Below are 16,724 nucleotides of genomic sequence, written 5' to 3' on the forward strand. Positions count from 1 at the left end.
TACATTAGAGGTAGTCCTTATTAGGATCCTATAGGCTCTATTTCTCCGATTTCCTTATCTCTGTGACTTGACAGGAAGAGTACTGGTCAGGTATTTTGCCTGATGTTTTGGTGCCTTATCTTTTCAATGAACTCGATCACTCTTGCCATAATCTACCAAAATAAAAAAAAATGTTGCTTTTCACATCTGTTTTAAAATCATTGTTTCCTTGATTGCAGTGCAAAATTTAAATTACTCAGCAGGGGTTATGAAGATTTTCAGTCTTGCTCTTGTCTTCCTCTTGCATGGAAAGTGCTGCCCTGCAAACCGTCTGAGGTCTGCACAGAAATTAAGCCCAGACAGTTTTGCAATACTCTGCCTCTATCAAGGCATTAATTTCTGGCTAACTACAATACGTTTTTTTTTTTTTTTTTTTTAATTTCCAAGAACCCTCTCTACACTGCATTCCTTCTCCCATTAACACCCCGTCCTTCCAACTCCCAATCCTTTTGTTACATAAGCTACTAAATTTGTTTAATACATAACACTGTGGCCATTCAATCAATCAATATTTATTGAGTATTTCATGACAGGCACTGTTTATGGTTGAGAATATTTTAAAGGACAATTCTCTGAATATTATAAATGGCGACTCGCTTTTCAGCGACCAGTCCTTCCTTCCCCTTAGCTGCCCTCATCTGTGTCCCCAGCACCTGGTTTGTTTAGCCTTATTAAATTAACAATTGTGGAATAAGTAAATGTACTGACAGTAACTTGTAAAATCTAATCAGTTACCTCCCCTCCCCCAATTGATTATCCTGGATTTACCCTTAAGACAGTGAACTTTCAAATCTGTTTCTGGAAAAACATAACATCAAAATCCTTAGATGCCCACGTGTGTCAAGTATGGTAAGAAGAAAACTTTGTCATTAGAATGCTAGTATTAACTTCCTATTGCACGCGCCTCGAGAGGTAAATGTAATCTTCCAAAATTCTAGCTCCTGTCTTTTCTAGAGTTGAATGAGCAGTGTAAACCCTGATAAACCATGAATGGGGGAATGGGGAATAAGGAAACACCCAGAAAAGTTTTAAAAAATCCGCTTGTAGAACTAAGCTTTAGGAAGGTCCGGTCTTCCAGGTTTACCTACGTAGTCTTCAAAAGGAAGGACTAACACTTAAATTCTCACGGGCCTGTCTCCCTCCCATCCCACCAAGCGCCACAGGAACCGACCCGGCGACCACGCCCAGCCCATTTCCGGGTTGTCGCCTTGCCGCCGTCGCGTGCGCATTGACGTTTCAGGCTCCTGTGGACCCCGGAAGTGCAACTCGAACTTGGTCGGGGCGCGGATCCCGAGAGGGAAAGTCACAGCAACCGCACGAGGGAGTTCGACTAGCGAGCTGGAAGGCCACGCCTCCTCCCGCCTCCCCCCTCAGCCCTGTAGCTGGGGGCAGAGCTCAGGTAGGAACGTCGTCCTGGAGGATCTGAGCTCCCGGGGCAGGCCCGGGTTGAATCCGAAGAGGGGGTTGGCCTGGATCTGTGTCGGGCGGGGATAGCTGGCCCTGAGGTCTGAGGCTGTCAGATATCACGCTTCATTAACAGGGGTCATTTCTTATGTGAGCCCAGAACCCCGCTAATGGGCCACTTCCACCTGCCATTTCCACTCTCCATGCTGGAGGAGTGTGTTCCCTAGATGACTTGCTTTAGAGCTGAGCTTATGAGGTTGTGGGACTGTAGAATAATGGGCCCTCCACCCTTACTTGGCAGGACAGGTATTGCAGTTCTCTGGTTGAAGATTTTGTTTTTAGCAATAAATGTTGTCAACTGCCAATGCTTTACCAGGTAGTCATTGATTTGAGAGAGATTAAAGTGGGATGTCTCACTGGGATGCAATATGAATTCTTAGTGGAATACTTTTGACTGTGAAATAAAGTTATGTGTATTTTGGAAGCAGTCTTTTCTCTCCCTCATGCAGGGAGAGAAATTACCTCATCCAGGTATTAACATACTCTTCTGGTGTTTCAGGGTGTCTATATTTTGGCCCAAGTAACTGACTACTTATATTTTGATTGTATTTAAGGATAAGCTGTGTTATTACATTTCTTCTTTTCCTCCCAAGTCCTCAGAATAGTTTTAGAAGAGATATTCTGTGGTTTTCATCTGCAAGTGCCTGACAGTGTTTATCAAAATGGGTGTAATGTGATGTTTGTTACACAGTATATGGTTTGTTTTTGCCTTAAAGCAGTGTCAGAGGTATATTGTTTATCCTTATTCTTTTTCCCTCCTTGTGAAGGAACAGATATTCCATATTCATTTTGCCTATTTAGAAACTGAGCTAGAGAGTACTTTTTGATGTGCTTAACTAAGGTCTCAATGTCAGTGTGCTGGTATCAGATTCTTTCTGACTTTTAAATGATGTGTTCCTTCCCTTCAAGCAGTGAAGGACTAAGGATACTCTGATGGCATTGAAGCTGTGTGCTGTTACAACACTTGTGAATGGTGGAATAGTCATTAGGCCAAGAAGGACATGTGATGTATGAAGTTGTGAACATCCATCTATTCATTCACTTGTCAAATATTTACTGGCTACCTTCAGTCTGCCAGGTAGTGGTCCAGGTGCTGAGAAGACAGTAGTGAACAACAAAGAAAGTCCTTGTGCTCCTGGAGCTTACATTCTTAACAAGTAGAAGAGCTATGAAACAAAAAATAGAGCAAGTAAGGCGGAGTGGGAATGATAGAGGATGCTATTTTAAATAGGATGCTCAAGTTCAGTCTCTCTTATAAAGGGGCATTTGAGAAGAGATCTGAATGAAGTGAGAGAGTGAGCTCTGCAGGTATGCAGAGGATGAGTGTTTTAGGCCACCACCAAGGTCTAAAACATGAATTTTGGTATAAATTGAAATAGCAAGGATATAGGCATCAGGGTTTAAACATCTTGGGAAGGAATATTTATCATTGATTTTTTGTGTGTATGTGAGAGATTTTATTTATTGACAGTGTAGCTTTCTTAGCTTTCGCCAGCAAAGCTCTATGAGGAGACTCGAGGTAGGCATATAGAGATGTTTTCATGCTACCTATTGAGTTATAAACAATATTAAACACCATTTACTCAGTCGAGTAAATGGTGTTTTGTCTTTGTTTTTGTCAGATTGGGTTTGCACAGTAGTCATTGATACTAAGTAGCAGGTACTCCTGCCCCTTGTCAGCTTTACTTTTCAGTTATCTTTTTTTTTTTAATCATAGTAAAATACACATAACATAAATTTTACCATTTTAATCCTTTTTTCTTTTTGGTACCTGGGATTGAACCCTTTGGTCCTAACCACTGGGCCACATCCCCAACCTTTTTTTGTATTTTATTTAGAGATAGAGTCTCACTGAGTTGCTAAGTGCCTTGCTAAATTGCTGAGGCTGGTTTTGAACTTGTGACCCTCTTGCTTCAACTTCCTGAGCTGCTGGGATTATTGGCATGAACCACTGCACCCAGCATTTTAATCATTTTAAGTGTACTTTTAGTAACATTATATACATTTACATTGTTATTTGCAACCATCACTACTATTCATTTACAGAATTTAAAAATCTTCCTCAACTGGAACTCTGTACCCATGAAACACTAACTCCTCATTCTTGACTACCCTTAGCCTTGGAAACTACCAGTATACTTTCTGGGTCTATGAATTTGACTACTTTACATAACTCACATAAGTGCAGTTATACAATATTTGTCCTTTTATAACCGGCTTATTTCACTTAGAATAATGTCTTCCAAGTTTCATACAAGATATAACATGTGTTGGAATGTCATTTTAAAGGGTGAATATAATAATCATTGTGTGCACATACCACTTTTTTCCCTATATTCATTCAGCTGTGGATATTTGGGTTGCTTCCACCTTTAGGCTATTGTAAATAATGCTGCTGTGAGCGCAAACAAGTTCAAGTCTCTGCTTTCAAGTCTCTGCTTCATTCCTGTTGGTTGTCTACTCAAAAGTAATATTGCTAGGTTATAATGGTAATTTGCTACAGTTTGGATCTTAAATATTTTCCAAAGGTTCATGTTTTAAAGGTGGTCCCCAGGGAGGCATTATTGGGAAGTGGTGGAATCTGTTGGGTACCATCGGGAGACTTTAGGTCATTGAAGTGGTGATCTTGAAGGTATAGGAAGACTGCAGCCCCTTATTCCTCTCTTTGTTTGCTCCCTGTTCTGAGTTGAGAGGTTTTGTTCTGCCATGTGCTCCCCACACGGTGTCCTGCCCTGCCATATTTAAAAACAATGGAGCCAACCAATCATGGACTGAAACCTCTAAAACTGTGAGCCAAAATAAACTTTTTTCTTTATAAGTTGATTATTTCAGTATTTGTTATAATATTGGAAAATTGACTAACACATAATTCTATGTTTTAATTTTTTGAGGATTACCATACTGTTTACAACAGCTACCCCAGTTTACATTCCCACCAGTAGTACACAGGTGTTCTGATTTCTCCAAATCTTCACCAACATTTCAACATTTCACTTTCTCACCAAAAATATATTCTCATGAGTGTAAAGAAGTTATCTGTGGTTTCAATTTGTATTCCCATTATGATTGGTGATGTTAAGCATCTTTTCATGTGCCTTTTGGCCATTGATAGATCTTTTTCAGAGTGCTGTTAATTTATTTTAAGACCTGATTTTAATAATTCTTTTTGACATTTATTTGGTAGGTTTTTAAGGAGTCGATTGCATTTTAAGAAGGCAACCACCATGTTTTGGTGTTTCTTTTTTTTAAACTCTAAGAAACTAATTTTACTAGTTTTACAGTTAACTATATAAGTTACAGTTAACTGTACAACTCTTCAATTGTATGTAGATAAGGTATCTGCAATAACTCTAAATTTAGCCTTAGCAGATGCATATTTTGATACCATGAATTGGGGTGCTGCTGTCACATGGACTTAAACATTTCAAAGTATCTTTAGAACTGGAAAATGTGTAGAGACTAGAGGAGTTTTAAGGTGTATGCTAGCCGAAGCTTGTGTTTCAAAGAAGGGACTATTGATAGAATTACTAAAGGCATTTCTGGTGAGGGCTCAGAAAGGTAATAGGAGTTATCTTCTTAGAGAATACATTAATAATGATGAACAGGATGTTGGTAGAAATATGGACATTAGAGTTCATTTTGGAGTGGTCCCAGATGAAAGTGAGGAAGAGTTATTGAAAACTGGAAGAAAGGAAGTCTTAATCACAAAGTAGCAAAGAACTTAGCTGAACTGTTATAGTGTTTTGTGGAAAGAGCTTGTAAGTGATGAAATTGCTCATATAGCTAGAGAGAATTTTAAGTGAAATGGTGAAGGAGTGGCTTGGTTCTCCCTGACTGCTTATAGTAAAATGTGGAAGAAGAGAGATGAATTGAAGAGGAAACTATTAAGCACAGAGGAATCAGCACTTGAAAATTTAGAAAGTTCTTAACCTATTCATATTGTAAAAAAGGATAAAAAGCTTCTTCTGAAGCAAGATGTGGTTGAGCATTCATTTGATAAAGAGATCCTGGGTTCAACTCTTGGACTTAATTGGCCAATGCAGCAGAAGCCAGGAGTAGAGATAATGTCAAACAAGCAAAATACTGCTTGGACTAAAGGAATCAGAAAATGGGATGGAATGAAGGAAGGCTGTGACTATCTATTATTTATTATTTTTTAAGAAAAGGGAAAAGTGATCCTAGAGATCAACATTGCCACCATAAGCCCAAGGCTTATGGCTAGTTCCTTCTGGGTTTCAAGGGTTGGGCCTCCTTGGATTTGTGGGTTGTAGGTGCTTCTGATCTATTGTCCAGTGCCTCAGGAACAAGGCCACTGCTCAGTTTTGAGTGACTGGAACTGCTATGAATAGCTGTTGTAGTGATACTATTGCCCAATGGATGTAGAGGAAAGAGTATCAAATTAAAGAAAATTATTTTTTAATTGATTTTTTTAAAAGGATAAATGACAACGGAATGCATTACAATTCTTATTACATGTATACAGCATGATTTTTCATATCTCTGATTGTATATAAAGTGTGTTGACACCAGTTCATGTCTTCATACATGTCTTTTGGAAAATGATGTCTAAATTATTTTTCAACTGTAAGATCTAATGTTTGAAAAGTGAATAGTTTGATGGGCTCTTGAGTCATCCATAATTTTTCACAAATTTGAAAGAAGAAATAGGAAGGCCTGAGTGAAGACTTTTAGACTGCTTATCATCAACAGTATCTGAATAAAAAGTCAAGATTCATGAAAGTAGAAGAAAATAAAAAGGAAAGAGGATGGGAAAATAGTATACTATGTTATGCACGGGGAATACAGTGCACTTCCCCCCGCTACATCCCCTCCTTACATTATGAAAATAGCTTAATTGAGGATATTAACCTTAGAATAAGATTTATCAAGGATTTAAGGAACTACATCATTGGGAACATATTTAGATATTTTTGCCCTTACCTAGCCACAGTGGAGGTACTCCTAAGGCTTTAGAATTAACAGAGGTTTCAATTAGACATAATAAGCAGAGAAGTATTTAATAGAACTGGAATATAATTAATAGATATTCATTCATAATTGATTGATTGATTGATTGATTATGTGTGTATATGTGTTCCTACTGTTTTTTTAGGCATGCTAAGAGTGTTTTAGTAGATAACTTTCCAGGTTAAAATAGGGAGAAAAATCTGGGACAAATAGAAGATATTCCAAGTATTTTGGGAACTAAGTAGTACTTGAAACTAGTAACATTGTATTAAGGTTTTTATATATGGCTCTTGATATGTGGAATAATATTTTAGAAATTTACTAGTAAGTTGTGAAGAAAATGTGGAATAAAGAAAAATGAAGAACACAAAAATAAGACTTATATTTGCAAGTAATGTAAATGAAGTAGTGATAATGGAGTTAATCCTAGATAGCACATTATTTCTGTAATTCAAAAATCCAAAATCTCAAATGTTCTGGAATATCTCTAATTTGCAAAAAAATTATGAATGTAATGCACTCCACTATTGTCATGTATGTAAGAAATAATAAAAAATAAATAAAAATCCAAAATCTCAAGTTTTCTGAAACCCAGAACTTTTTAAAAAATTTTTTATTTTTTTAAAATTTTTTTATTAGTTGCTCAGAACATTACAATGATCTTGACATATCATACATTTGGTTCAAATGGGGTACGTAATCTTATTTTTCCACGTGTACAGATTGCAGGATCACATTGGTTATACAGCCACGTTTATACATAGGGCCGTACTAGTGTCTATTGTATTCTGCTACCCTTCCTATCCCTCCGTCTCCTCCCCTCCCCTCCCATCACCTCTTTCTACCCAATCTACTGTGACACGTTTCTCTCTCTCTCTTTTTTCTTCCCCCTCACACCATCTTATATGTAATTTTGCATAACAATGAGGGTCTCCTACCATCTTCCTTGCAATTCCCCTTCTCTCTCCCATTCCCATGCACCTCTCATCCCTATTTAATGGTAATCTTCTTCTCATGCTCTTCCTCCCTGCTCTGTTTTGAGTCGCCCCCCTTATATCAAAGAAGACATTCTGCATTTGTTTTTTAGGGATTGGCTAGCTTCACTTAGCATAATCTGCTCTAATGCCATCCATTTCCCTGCAAATGCCATGATTTTGTTATTTTTTTAGTGCTGAGTAATATCCCATTGTTTATAAATGCCTCATTTTTTTTTTATCCATTCATCTTTGAAGGGAATCTGGGTTGGTTCCACAGTGTAGCTATTGTGAATTGTGCTGCTATGAACATTGATGTAGCTGTGTCCCTGTTGTATGCTCTTTTTAGGTCTTCTGGGTATAGTTCGAGAAGGGGAATAGCTGGGTCAAATGGTGGTTCCATTCCCAGCTTTCCAAGGAATCTCCATACTGCTTTCCAAATTGGCTGAACCAATTTGCAGTCCCACCAGCAATGTACAAGTGTACCCTTTTCCCCACATCCTCGCGAGCACTTGTTATTGTTTGACTTCATAATGGCTGCCATTCTTACTGGAGTGAGATGGTATCTTAGAGTGTGAAACCTAGAACTTTTTGAGGACTTACATAACAGATAGTTTCAAATTTTGAATAATTTAAAATTTTGAATTGGGATTAGGGGTGCTTCTTCTGTAAAGTATACCAGAATGTCCCCAAATCCCCAAAACTCCAAAATCTAAAATACTTTGAGTCCTAAGCATTTTGGATAAAGAATATTTAGCCTATAATGATATATCGGGACCATGGTGTCCAAATGTTGATACAATATAGGCAGATTATATCATGAGGTGTATTATGAGATATATGTGTGCATGTATGTTTGTATATACACATGGTGTGTGTGTGTATCTATATCTATCTATCTATCTATCTATCTATCTATCTAATCTATCTATCTATATCTCTCAAAGGCCCAGGAGCCAAGGTAAATAATATTACTGTATTTAAAAGTTTGTTTTTTTAAACCATGTCATTTGAAGAGGTGTTTATTACTTGTGCCAGTATAAGCCATTTGTTGAAAAAGTAGAAGTAGATATGTAAGCTTGGTTTTGGAAAATACTTTTGACCTTATTCTACTTTCAAGGAATTATTAATCTGTTGAATAATTGTAGTCTTCTTTTTATTATTCATGTATATAGTTTTTCCCTAGATGTTGTTGAGCTATATAGGAGAGTACTAGACAATTATATTCCATAATACTGCATAGCATAGACTTTGCAAATTGGGAGATGCTCCAGGTTAAGTAAGCCTATATAATCTTAAATTTTTTAAAAAATTAGTTTCCAACAAATTCAAGTAAAAATTCCTGTTTTTGGTTTCTCCTGAAAAAACATGAAGTTTTAGTCATACGAGGCCTTTACTCTACACGGCAGTAGTTGGATGTGCCTTATTTTATAGTATGTTGTAGTTTCCACTATTCATACTAGATAAGCTTCTGATTATAGGGTCTCATTGCAGACATTTTACTATTAATTTTCTGATACCTGTAGGCATTCAAATTTTTAAAAAAATTTTTTTTGTTATAAATGAACATAATGCATTTGTTTTGTTTATTTATTTATTTTTCCATGCTGAGAGTTGAACTCAGTGCCTCACACATGCTAGGCAAGAGCTTGTCCACTGACCACAACCACAGCCTGGCATTCAAATTTTTGATTCCTGCATTATACAAACCTTAGCATGAATTGTCTTTGCCCCTTTGTGACTTTATTGCATCCTTTCTTTCTTTCTTTTTTAAATTCCTTCTATATACCTCAGTGCTTGGAGTATGGCATTCAGTGCAGATGCCCTTTTGAAGTAGTAGTTTATTCTATAAATTTAAATTTGAGTCTTTTCCTCTTTGGTTTCCAATATATTCCTTTTAGCTGCTGTCAAGGCATTGTTCTCTCCTGTGGGTTGGACTCTGGCCTAAACTTTAAGCAGATTGTTTCTAGGTTTGGTTCTAGGACCAAACAAAATTGATTTAAATGGAGGTCATTTGGACATCTTTCCTCCAGCATCAAAGAATTTTTGATCTGTGCCCTGTTCTTACAGAGTCTTTGCCTACTTTTTTCTGGGTAGCCGATATATAACGTCAGTTTATGATAATGTATTTGACAGGTGGTTGTTATTAGAGTATTATTGTTTATAGGTAATGATTCATTATTTTGAAACTATGTGATAGTGATGGTGAAAATTTTATCTGCATTAGGAATACTACAAGGACTGCTAAGAAACCAGACATTTCAGTTTTATCACTGAAAACAAACTATTTAAAACAACCCTATTTATTCTGAATATTTTTGCTCAACAAGAAACATGTATAATTATTTTTATCAAAACAAGCATATGTGTTTGTGTTTTAAACTGGTTTAATTAAAAATGTAAGGTTTCTCATCTTATTTTTGTTTTCTTACTCAAAATGAAGAAAGACTTTCAGCCAGGCCAATCATTTTTACTGAAAATATTGAACTATGTGAGCTAATTTTTCATTATTTTTAAATCCAAAGACTGTTAACTCTTATTTTAGTGAATCCAGAGGAAACTCCTTCCTTACATGGAAAATCAATTATTGCTGAAGTGGGAAGTCACTAGGCAATTCAGTGATGATGAAAACTAATGAAGCTGGTAGCCTAAGTGACATTCACTGGTTCACTGGGGATTTAAATATGTGTTGTATATTGCTGTGTAATAAATTACCTCCAAATTTAGCAGCTTAAAAGCAGAAGAAGCATTTATTATCTCACATAGTTTCTTAGGGTCAGAAATCTAGGATCTGCTTAGCTGGGTAGTTTTGGTTCAGGATCGCTGATAAAGTTATAGTTAAGGTTTCATCTAGGGGTGCAGTCATTTGTGATTTGGGTTTATAGGATCCATTTCCAAGCATAATTATGTGGCTGTTAGTGGGAAGCTTCAGTTACTTACCATATGGACCTCTTAATAGGGCTGCTCACAATGTGACTTTCCAGAAAAAGTAATCTGAGAGACAGAAAGGAGAAAGCACCAATATTAATGTTATGGCCTTTTATAACATATATCTCTGGAGAATCATCTTATCACTTTTCTGTTTGCTATTGGTTACACAGACCAACTCAGGTATGATGTGGGAGGAAACTACATGAGGGTATGACTACCAGGAGGTAGGGCTCATTGGGAGACATTTTGGAGACTACCACAGTCTACCCTCCATTCCCCAGTGATTCATGACCTCTCATATGCAGAATATGCCCAATGCTTTCCAATACCCTCATTTGCCTTATCCTATTACTATATTATTTCAAAGTCTAGAGTCTCATCATCCAGGTGTGACTAAGGTTCCTTGGAAGCAGTTCCTTAAGTACAGCTCTTTGATTACAGTTCTTTTCCACTTGCCTCCCTGTTTTCCAAGCACCCGACGTACAATGGTGGGACAAGTTTAGGATAACTGCCTATTTTGTGCCTGTGTCTTAATTTGTTAAGGTGACTGGGTAACAACCCACTGAAATAGTGCTCACAGTTCTCTATAGATGAGAGACATGGCTTCTCATGCAGGGTCAAAGGAGGAATGCCAGGTTTTGGTCAGGAAGCAGAAGCAGGATAAAGTAAAGTGCTCAGGACCACAGCCTTTATTGGGTTTCTTTTTAAAGGAAGGGCAGAGTAAACAGCTTATGATTGTCTGGTTTAAATACTTCTGGTGGGCTTTGGGTTGTAGGATTGATTTCTAGTTGCCTAGTTTTTGGTCCTGGGATGATTTAAGGCAGGAAAAATATTGGTTTGGTGAGTGTGAGTTAGCTAAGGAGGTGTTTGCATGTTGTTGTCATTATATCATTGTTATTGTTATTATGAATTAACCCTTGGAGGGGCAGCTTCTTTCAGGGTCCATAAGACCCTTAAATGTCAGAACATCAAGAGTACAGAAAAGAAAATATGGTTAATATTGATAATATAATTGTTCTTGTGAACAGATGCCAAATAGATAAATAAAGAACCTAAGAAAACAGAATTCTGCTATAAGCAGTTTTGTTTCTAATGAAGAAAAATAGGAGGCACAAAGGTGTCTGTTTCACAGCAATTCTGAAATCCAAATAGGCAAATAAAGATGCTCCTTGACTTTTGATGGAGCTATGGCAAAATAAACCCTTTGTGAGTTAAAAATATTGTTAATTAGAAAATGTATTTGATACACCTAATTTACCAAAATCATAGCTTAGCATCTCTGTACATTGCAGAGTCATGGTTGTTTTTCCTTGTGATGGCGTGGCTAACTGAAAACTGCAGCTCATGGCTGCTATCCCATATTGCAAGAGTATGGAACCATGTACTTCTTGCATGGGAAAAGATCAAGATTCAAAATTTTTAATTTTTAAGCACTTCTAGGTTCACAGCAAACCTGAGTGGAAAATACAAGAAAGTTATATATTCCAGGACCTAGGAATGTATGACCTCCCACACTGTCAGTATCCTTCTGCCCAACACAAATATAACCTCCCCACTATCAGCCTCCTGGACCAGAGTAATAAATTTGTTAAAATCAGTAAACCTATATTGACAAAGCACTCAAAGTCTGTAGTTCACACTGGTGAAGACTCTTGGTAATGTACATTCTAAGAGTTTTGACCAATGTATAAACCATCATAGTATATACAGAATAGTTTCACTCTTTTGTCTGTCAATCCCTCTCCTTAGTCTGTCTATAGTGGCCACCTATCTTGTTACTGTCTTCATAATTTTGCCTTTTCTAGAATATAATGTAGTTGTAATCATTACAATTTGTAGATTTTCCAGGTTGGCTTCTTTTGTTTGATAATACATGCATAAGATTCTTCTATGTCATTTCATTGCTTGATAGTGGTCTGAGTCCATTTTCCACAGTTATAATACAAGACCACAGACTAAGTAAATGGGAAACATTAAAATTTTATTTGGCTCAAACTTCTAGAGACAGGGAAGTCCGAGATTGTAGGTCTGCATCTGGTAAGGGTCTTCTTGCTACTTCATAACATGGGAGAAGGGCAGATGAGCATGTGTGAGATAGATAGGAAAAGAGGGTGCTGACAAACCCACTCTTCTTTTAAGTGACTTGCTATGATGATCCATTAATGAAGACAAAGGCCTCATGACCTAATCACTCCATCAATGGCCCACCTTTTAATACTGTTACAGTGGCAATTAAATATCAACACAAGTTTTAGAGGGAACATTTGAACCATAGCAATAGAGCTTTCTTATTTTTTGTAGCACTGAATAATAATTTATTGTCTGGACAGACTGTAATTTATTCACTCACTTGAAAGACATTTTGGTTAGTTTATGTTTTGGTATCATGAATAAGGCCAGTATAAGCATTATGTGTAGATTTTTGTGTGTTCATGTTTTCTACTCCTTTGGATAAATACCAATGAGCATGATTTCTTGATCATACAGTAAGAATGTGTTTAATTTTGTGAGAAACTGATGAACTGTTTTCCAAAGTGGTTGAACCATTTTGCATTCCTATCAGTAAATAATGAGTTAGGATTTTTAAAATTAATGTATTATGCTTATACATAATATTGGGATTCATTATGCCGTATTTGTACATGCAAATAACATAATTCAGTTTATCTCATTCCCTAGTACCTTTCCTTTTTCTCCCATCTTCCCTCCCCCAGTCCCCTTCCTCTACCCTATTGATCTTCTACTTTTGTGAGATACCCTGCCCCCCACACTTTTTTTTTCCATTCTCTACCTTCCACATATGAGAGGAAATATTTGACCCTTGACTTTCTGAGTCTGACTTGTTTCACTTAATGTGATACTCTTCACTTCCATCCATTTACCAGCAAACAATATAATTTCATTCTTCATTATGGCTGAGTAAAACTCCCCTGTGTGTATATACCACATTTCTTTATCCATTTTTCCATTGATGGATACCTAGGCTATTGTGAATTGTTCTATCCTAAACATCATTATGTCTATGTCACTGAAGTATGTTGATTTTAGTTCTTTTGGAGAAATGCCATGGTCCCATACCGTATGACACAGTTATCCCACTCCTTGGATCCATTCTTAATCTTTTGAGGACTGTCCCTAGTGCTTCTCAAAGTGTCTCATCAACAATGTATAAGTGTACCTTTCCCCCCACATCCTTGTCAGAATTGGAAGCTTGTCTTCTCATTCTCTTGATTGTCTTTTGCAGAACAAGTTTTGCCTCCATTTTGTTTTACAGTCTTTTTATTAGTTTATTTCTCATTTCCCACATTTTATTATTAGCATCATTTAACAGGGATGAGAGGTGGGAGGGAAAGGGAGAGAGAAGGGGAATTGCATGGAAATGGAAGGAGACCCTCAGGGTTATACAGTGGAGGGGGTAGAGAGAGAGGAGGGGAGGGGAGGGGAGAGGTGGGGAGGGGGGAGGGTGGAGGATGGGAAAGGCAGCGGAGCACAACAGACACTAGTATGGCAATATGTAAATCAATGGATGTGTAACTGATGTGATTCTGCAATCTGTGTATGGGGGGAAGGTGGGAGTTCATAACCCACTTGAATCAAAGTGTGGAATATGATATGTCAAGAAATTTGTAATGTTTTGAACAACCAACAATAAAAAATTAAAAAAAAATACAAAAAAAAAAAAAAGAAAACAGGTATACAGATCTCTGATCTGAAATATCTTTAGCTAGATCAATAATTTCTTTAGGTAAATTTTCTTATTTTTATATAACTGCATGGGATTATGTTGCTAAATTTCTGCCACTAAATAACAAGTGTCTCCCTTTTCTGCACTTTGCAATTATGTTTACTTCACTTTCTTCCAAGTCTTCACTGATAGCATTATTAAAGAGTATGTGGCTTCTATTAACAGGTTCTTCAGAGTATCTTTTTATAACACTGTTTTGAGAGCATCATGCCTGGTTCTGAAGCTACTCTCATATTTTAGGTTTTTGGTATGGCAGCATACCACTTCTTGATACCAAAGTTTGTATTTATTGCAGCTTAAAGGAAACCCTTATCTCTTGTAGTTGCATTACTGTAATTTCTGGAAAGCAACTCTTGTTTACGACTGAATTACAGTTCAATTTAAATTCCCCACTATGCAAGAAGGACTTGGACCTTGACCATTGTGATAGGTATATATAGACACATTAAATATAGGTTTGCTGAATCTTTAAATTATGTTTATCTTCCTTTGTCATTAAAATAGCACTTTTTCTTCATCTGAGGTTGTTAGTCTTCTCTATAAAACCTGTAATAATCTCACCTGAGGTAGTTGCCTTATAAAGAATACCATATCATCCTCTTGTCAAATTCCAGCCACCTTGCATTGCTTCTAGACCTATAATCATACTTGAATCTAAATAGGCTCCAGTGAATGACGTAAACAGTATAAACCACAAGGAGGTATATCATACATCAAAGGAATTGGATGACTTTTGCCAGTTTATAGCTATGGAAATCTGGGTTACATGTGTGAGAATGGATCCAAGAGTGGAATCATGTTGAAGAAATTTAAAGTTGGATCAGGAAGTGATGGAAGTAGTTGTACTTTTCTTAGAGAATCTCTTAAGGATTATACTGTTCTGCGGATGGTCCAGCAGTACATTAAGAGATAATAAATTATAGGGCCTGAATGAAGACAGTTTTGAGGACAGGAAAGAAGGCAGTTATACTTTCTGTTCCTTTTATAAATTAGGTATATTTTTTAGCTATTGCAATTTAATTATTCAATGCCTTTTCATTAAATCAAGCTGGTTAGTGCTTAAGATTACTTAGTTTTTAGAAGCATGAGAAGGAGCAAACATAATATTCTGGATACTTTTCTAAGCCCTTTGTATACATAACTCATCTGATTCTCACAGCTGAAATGTAGTGGGAAATGAAGGTCAGGACACCAAGATCTAGAAGCAACACTTTATTAGTGGCACCATGATCTTGAGGGATAATTCCCAGTGTCTGAACCTTTAGTGCAACATAGCTTTTATTTTTATACATAAGTAAATTTTGGGTACATCAGGGCAAGGGAGTTGGTGCAATTCTATTGGAGGGTGCATTCTACATTCCTTATATGGGTACAATCTTGTCAACAACCTAGGAACTCTTAACTCATATAGCTGAGGGACTTTTAATGCACTAGCCTAAAGGAGGATTATTCTGTTCCTATTGCTTTGTTTCCTGCTTTTGTTACTGTGGTTATATTTTGCTGGTACCTGTTAGCCTTCCTAAGCCTCTATGGTTAAATGTCAGTAAGAAAAGCTACTGTGTTTCAGCATGAAAAACCACAACCTGTCAGCTCTTAAACTGCTGAAATTCCCATTTTGCTCTACCACAGTATTTTAAGTAAATACTAATATTAAATGCATTTTTCATATGTGGAAACAAAGTTACTGTATTGAGGGTCCTCAAGATTCCCTCATATTGGATGATTTTTTTCTGGAAGGACTCACAGAATTCTAAAAAGCTGTTATATTCAAGTTATGGCTTATTGTAATGAAAGATACAGATTAGTAATCAGAAAATAGAAGATGTATAAAAGGGTGGAATTTAGAGGGGACATTGAAAGAGATTTCAATTGTTCTCTCAATGGAGTCATTGCTGATTTTTTCTAGGAACTATGACAATAAGTGCAAATTGTTACCAACCAGGGAAGTTCCCCTTAGCCTTCAGTTCTATATGGGGTTGGTCACGTGGGCATGTAATGTCCACAAAACTGTCCTTAAATTCTCAATCTTCAGCCACTTCAGACGTCAAATTGATATAGTGTGTCATAGGATCTCAAATAAACAAAAAATAGGTGTTTACTGTAAATCACATTTTAAAATAAATTATATAACATGGTCCAAGGCTTTGGTTATATAAAGACAAAATTATCATGTGTGATACTCCAAGGGTTTATTAGTTAACACCCAGAAACTAGCCAGTTCTTTCTTTGGGATGTAGAGGGTTTGAATACTCTAAGCCTTCTGAGTTGACCTTTTACTTCACAGTTACAAAGAAATAACTTGTCCTAGTCAATGTATTAAATAGATGATAAAGTTAAAATTTAAGCACAGACATTCAGGCTTCAGAGTTAGCTGTTTTAAGCATAAGCTCCACTACCTTTTTGTATCACTCTGTCAAACAATCTGATATGTTTGGAACAATACATTTTATTAAGTGAATGAATAAGTGAATGGTAGCAAACTGTAGCTGATTCTACTGATTCAATTAAGGTCATTAATGTTATGGCTTTTTTAAGTATTCTGAAGTACCACATTTGCATCTGTTCTCAAGTCATCTTCCTCTAAATATATAGAAGTTATTGGA

General features: G+C 36.6%; 1 protein-coding gene across 10 annotated transcripts in view; it reads left to right on the forward strand.

The window, feature by feature from the left end:
• The first annotated feature begins 1,270 nt into the window (after window positions 1-1,270).
• Arb2a (ARB2 cotranscriptional regulator A) overlaps window positions 1,271-16,724 on the forward strand; it is a 474,828-nt gene continuing 459,374 nt past the window's right edge. For all 10 annotated transcript variants that reach the window (XM_027927921.2, XM_027927922.2, XM_071612418.1 and 7 more), the window contains exon 1: window positions 1,271-1,438. The gene's annotated coding sequence lies outside the window, so the exon portion shown is untranslated. The remainder of the gene's footprint in view (window positions 1,439-16,724) is intronic.

The sequence above is a fragment of the Marmota flaviventris genome, chromosome 5, assembly GCF_047511675.1.
Source record: "Marmota flaviventris isolate mMarFla1 chromosome 5, mMarFla1.hap1, whole genome shotgun sequence".
NCBI classification, from domain to species: domain Eukaryota; kingdom Metazoa; phylum Chordata; class Mammalia; order Rodentia; family Sciuridae; genus Marmota; species Marmota flaviventris.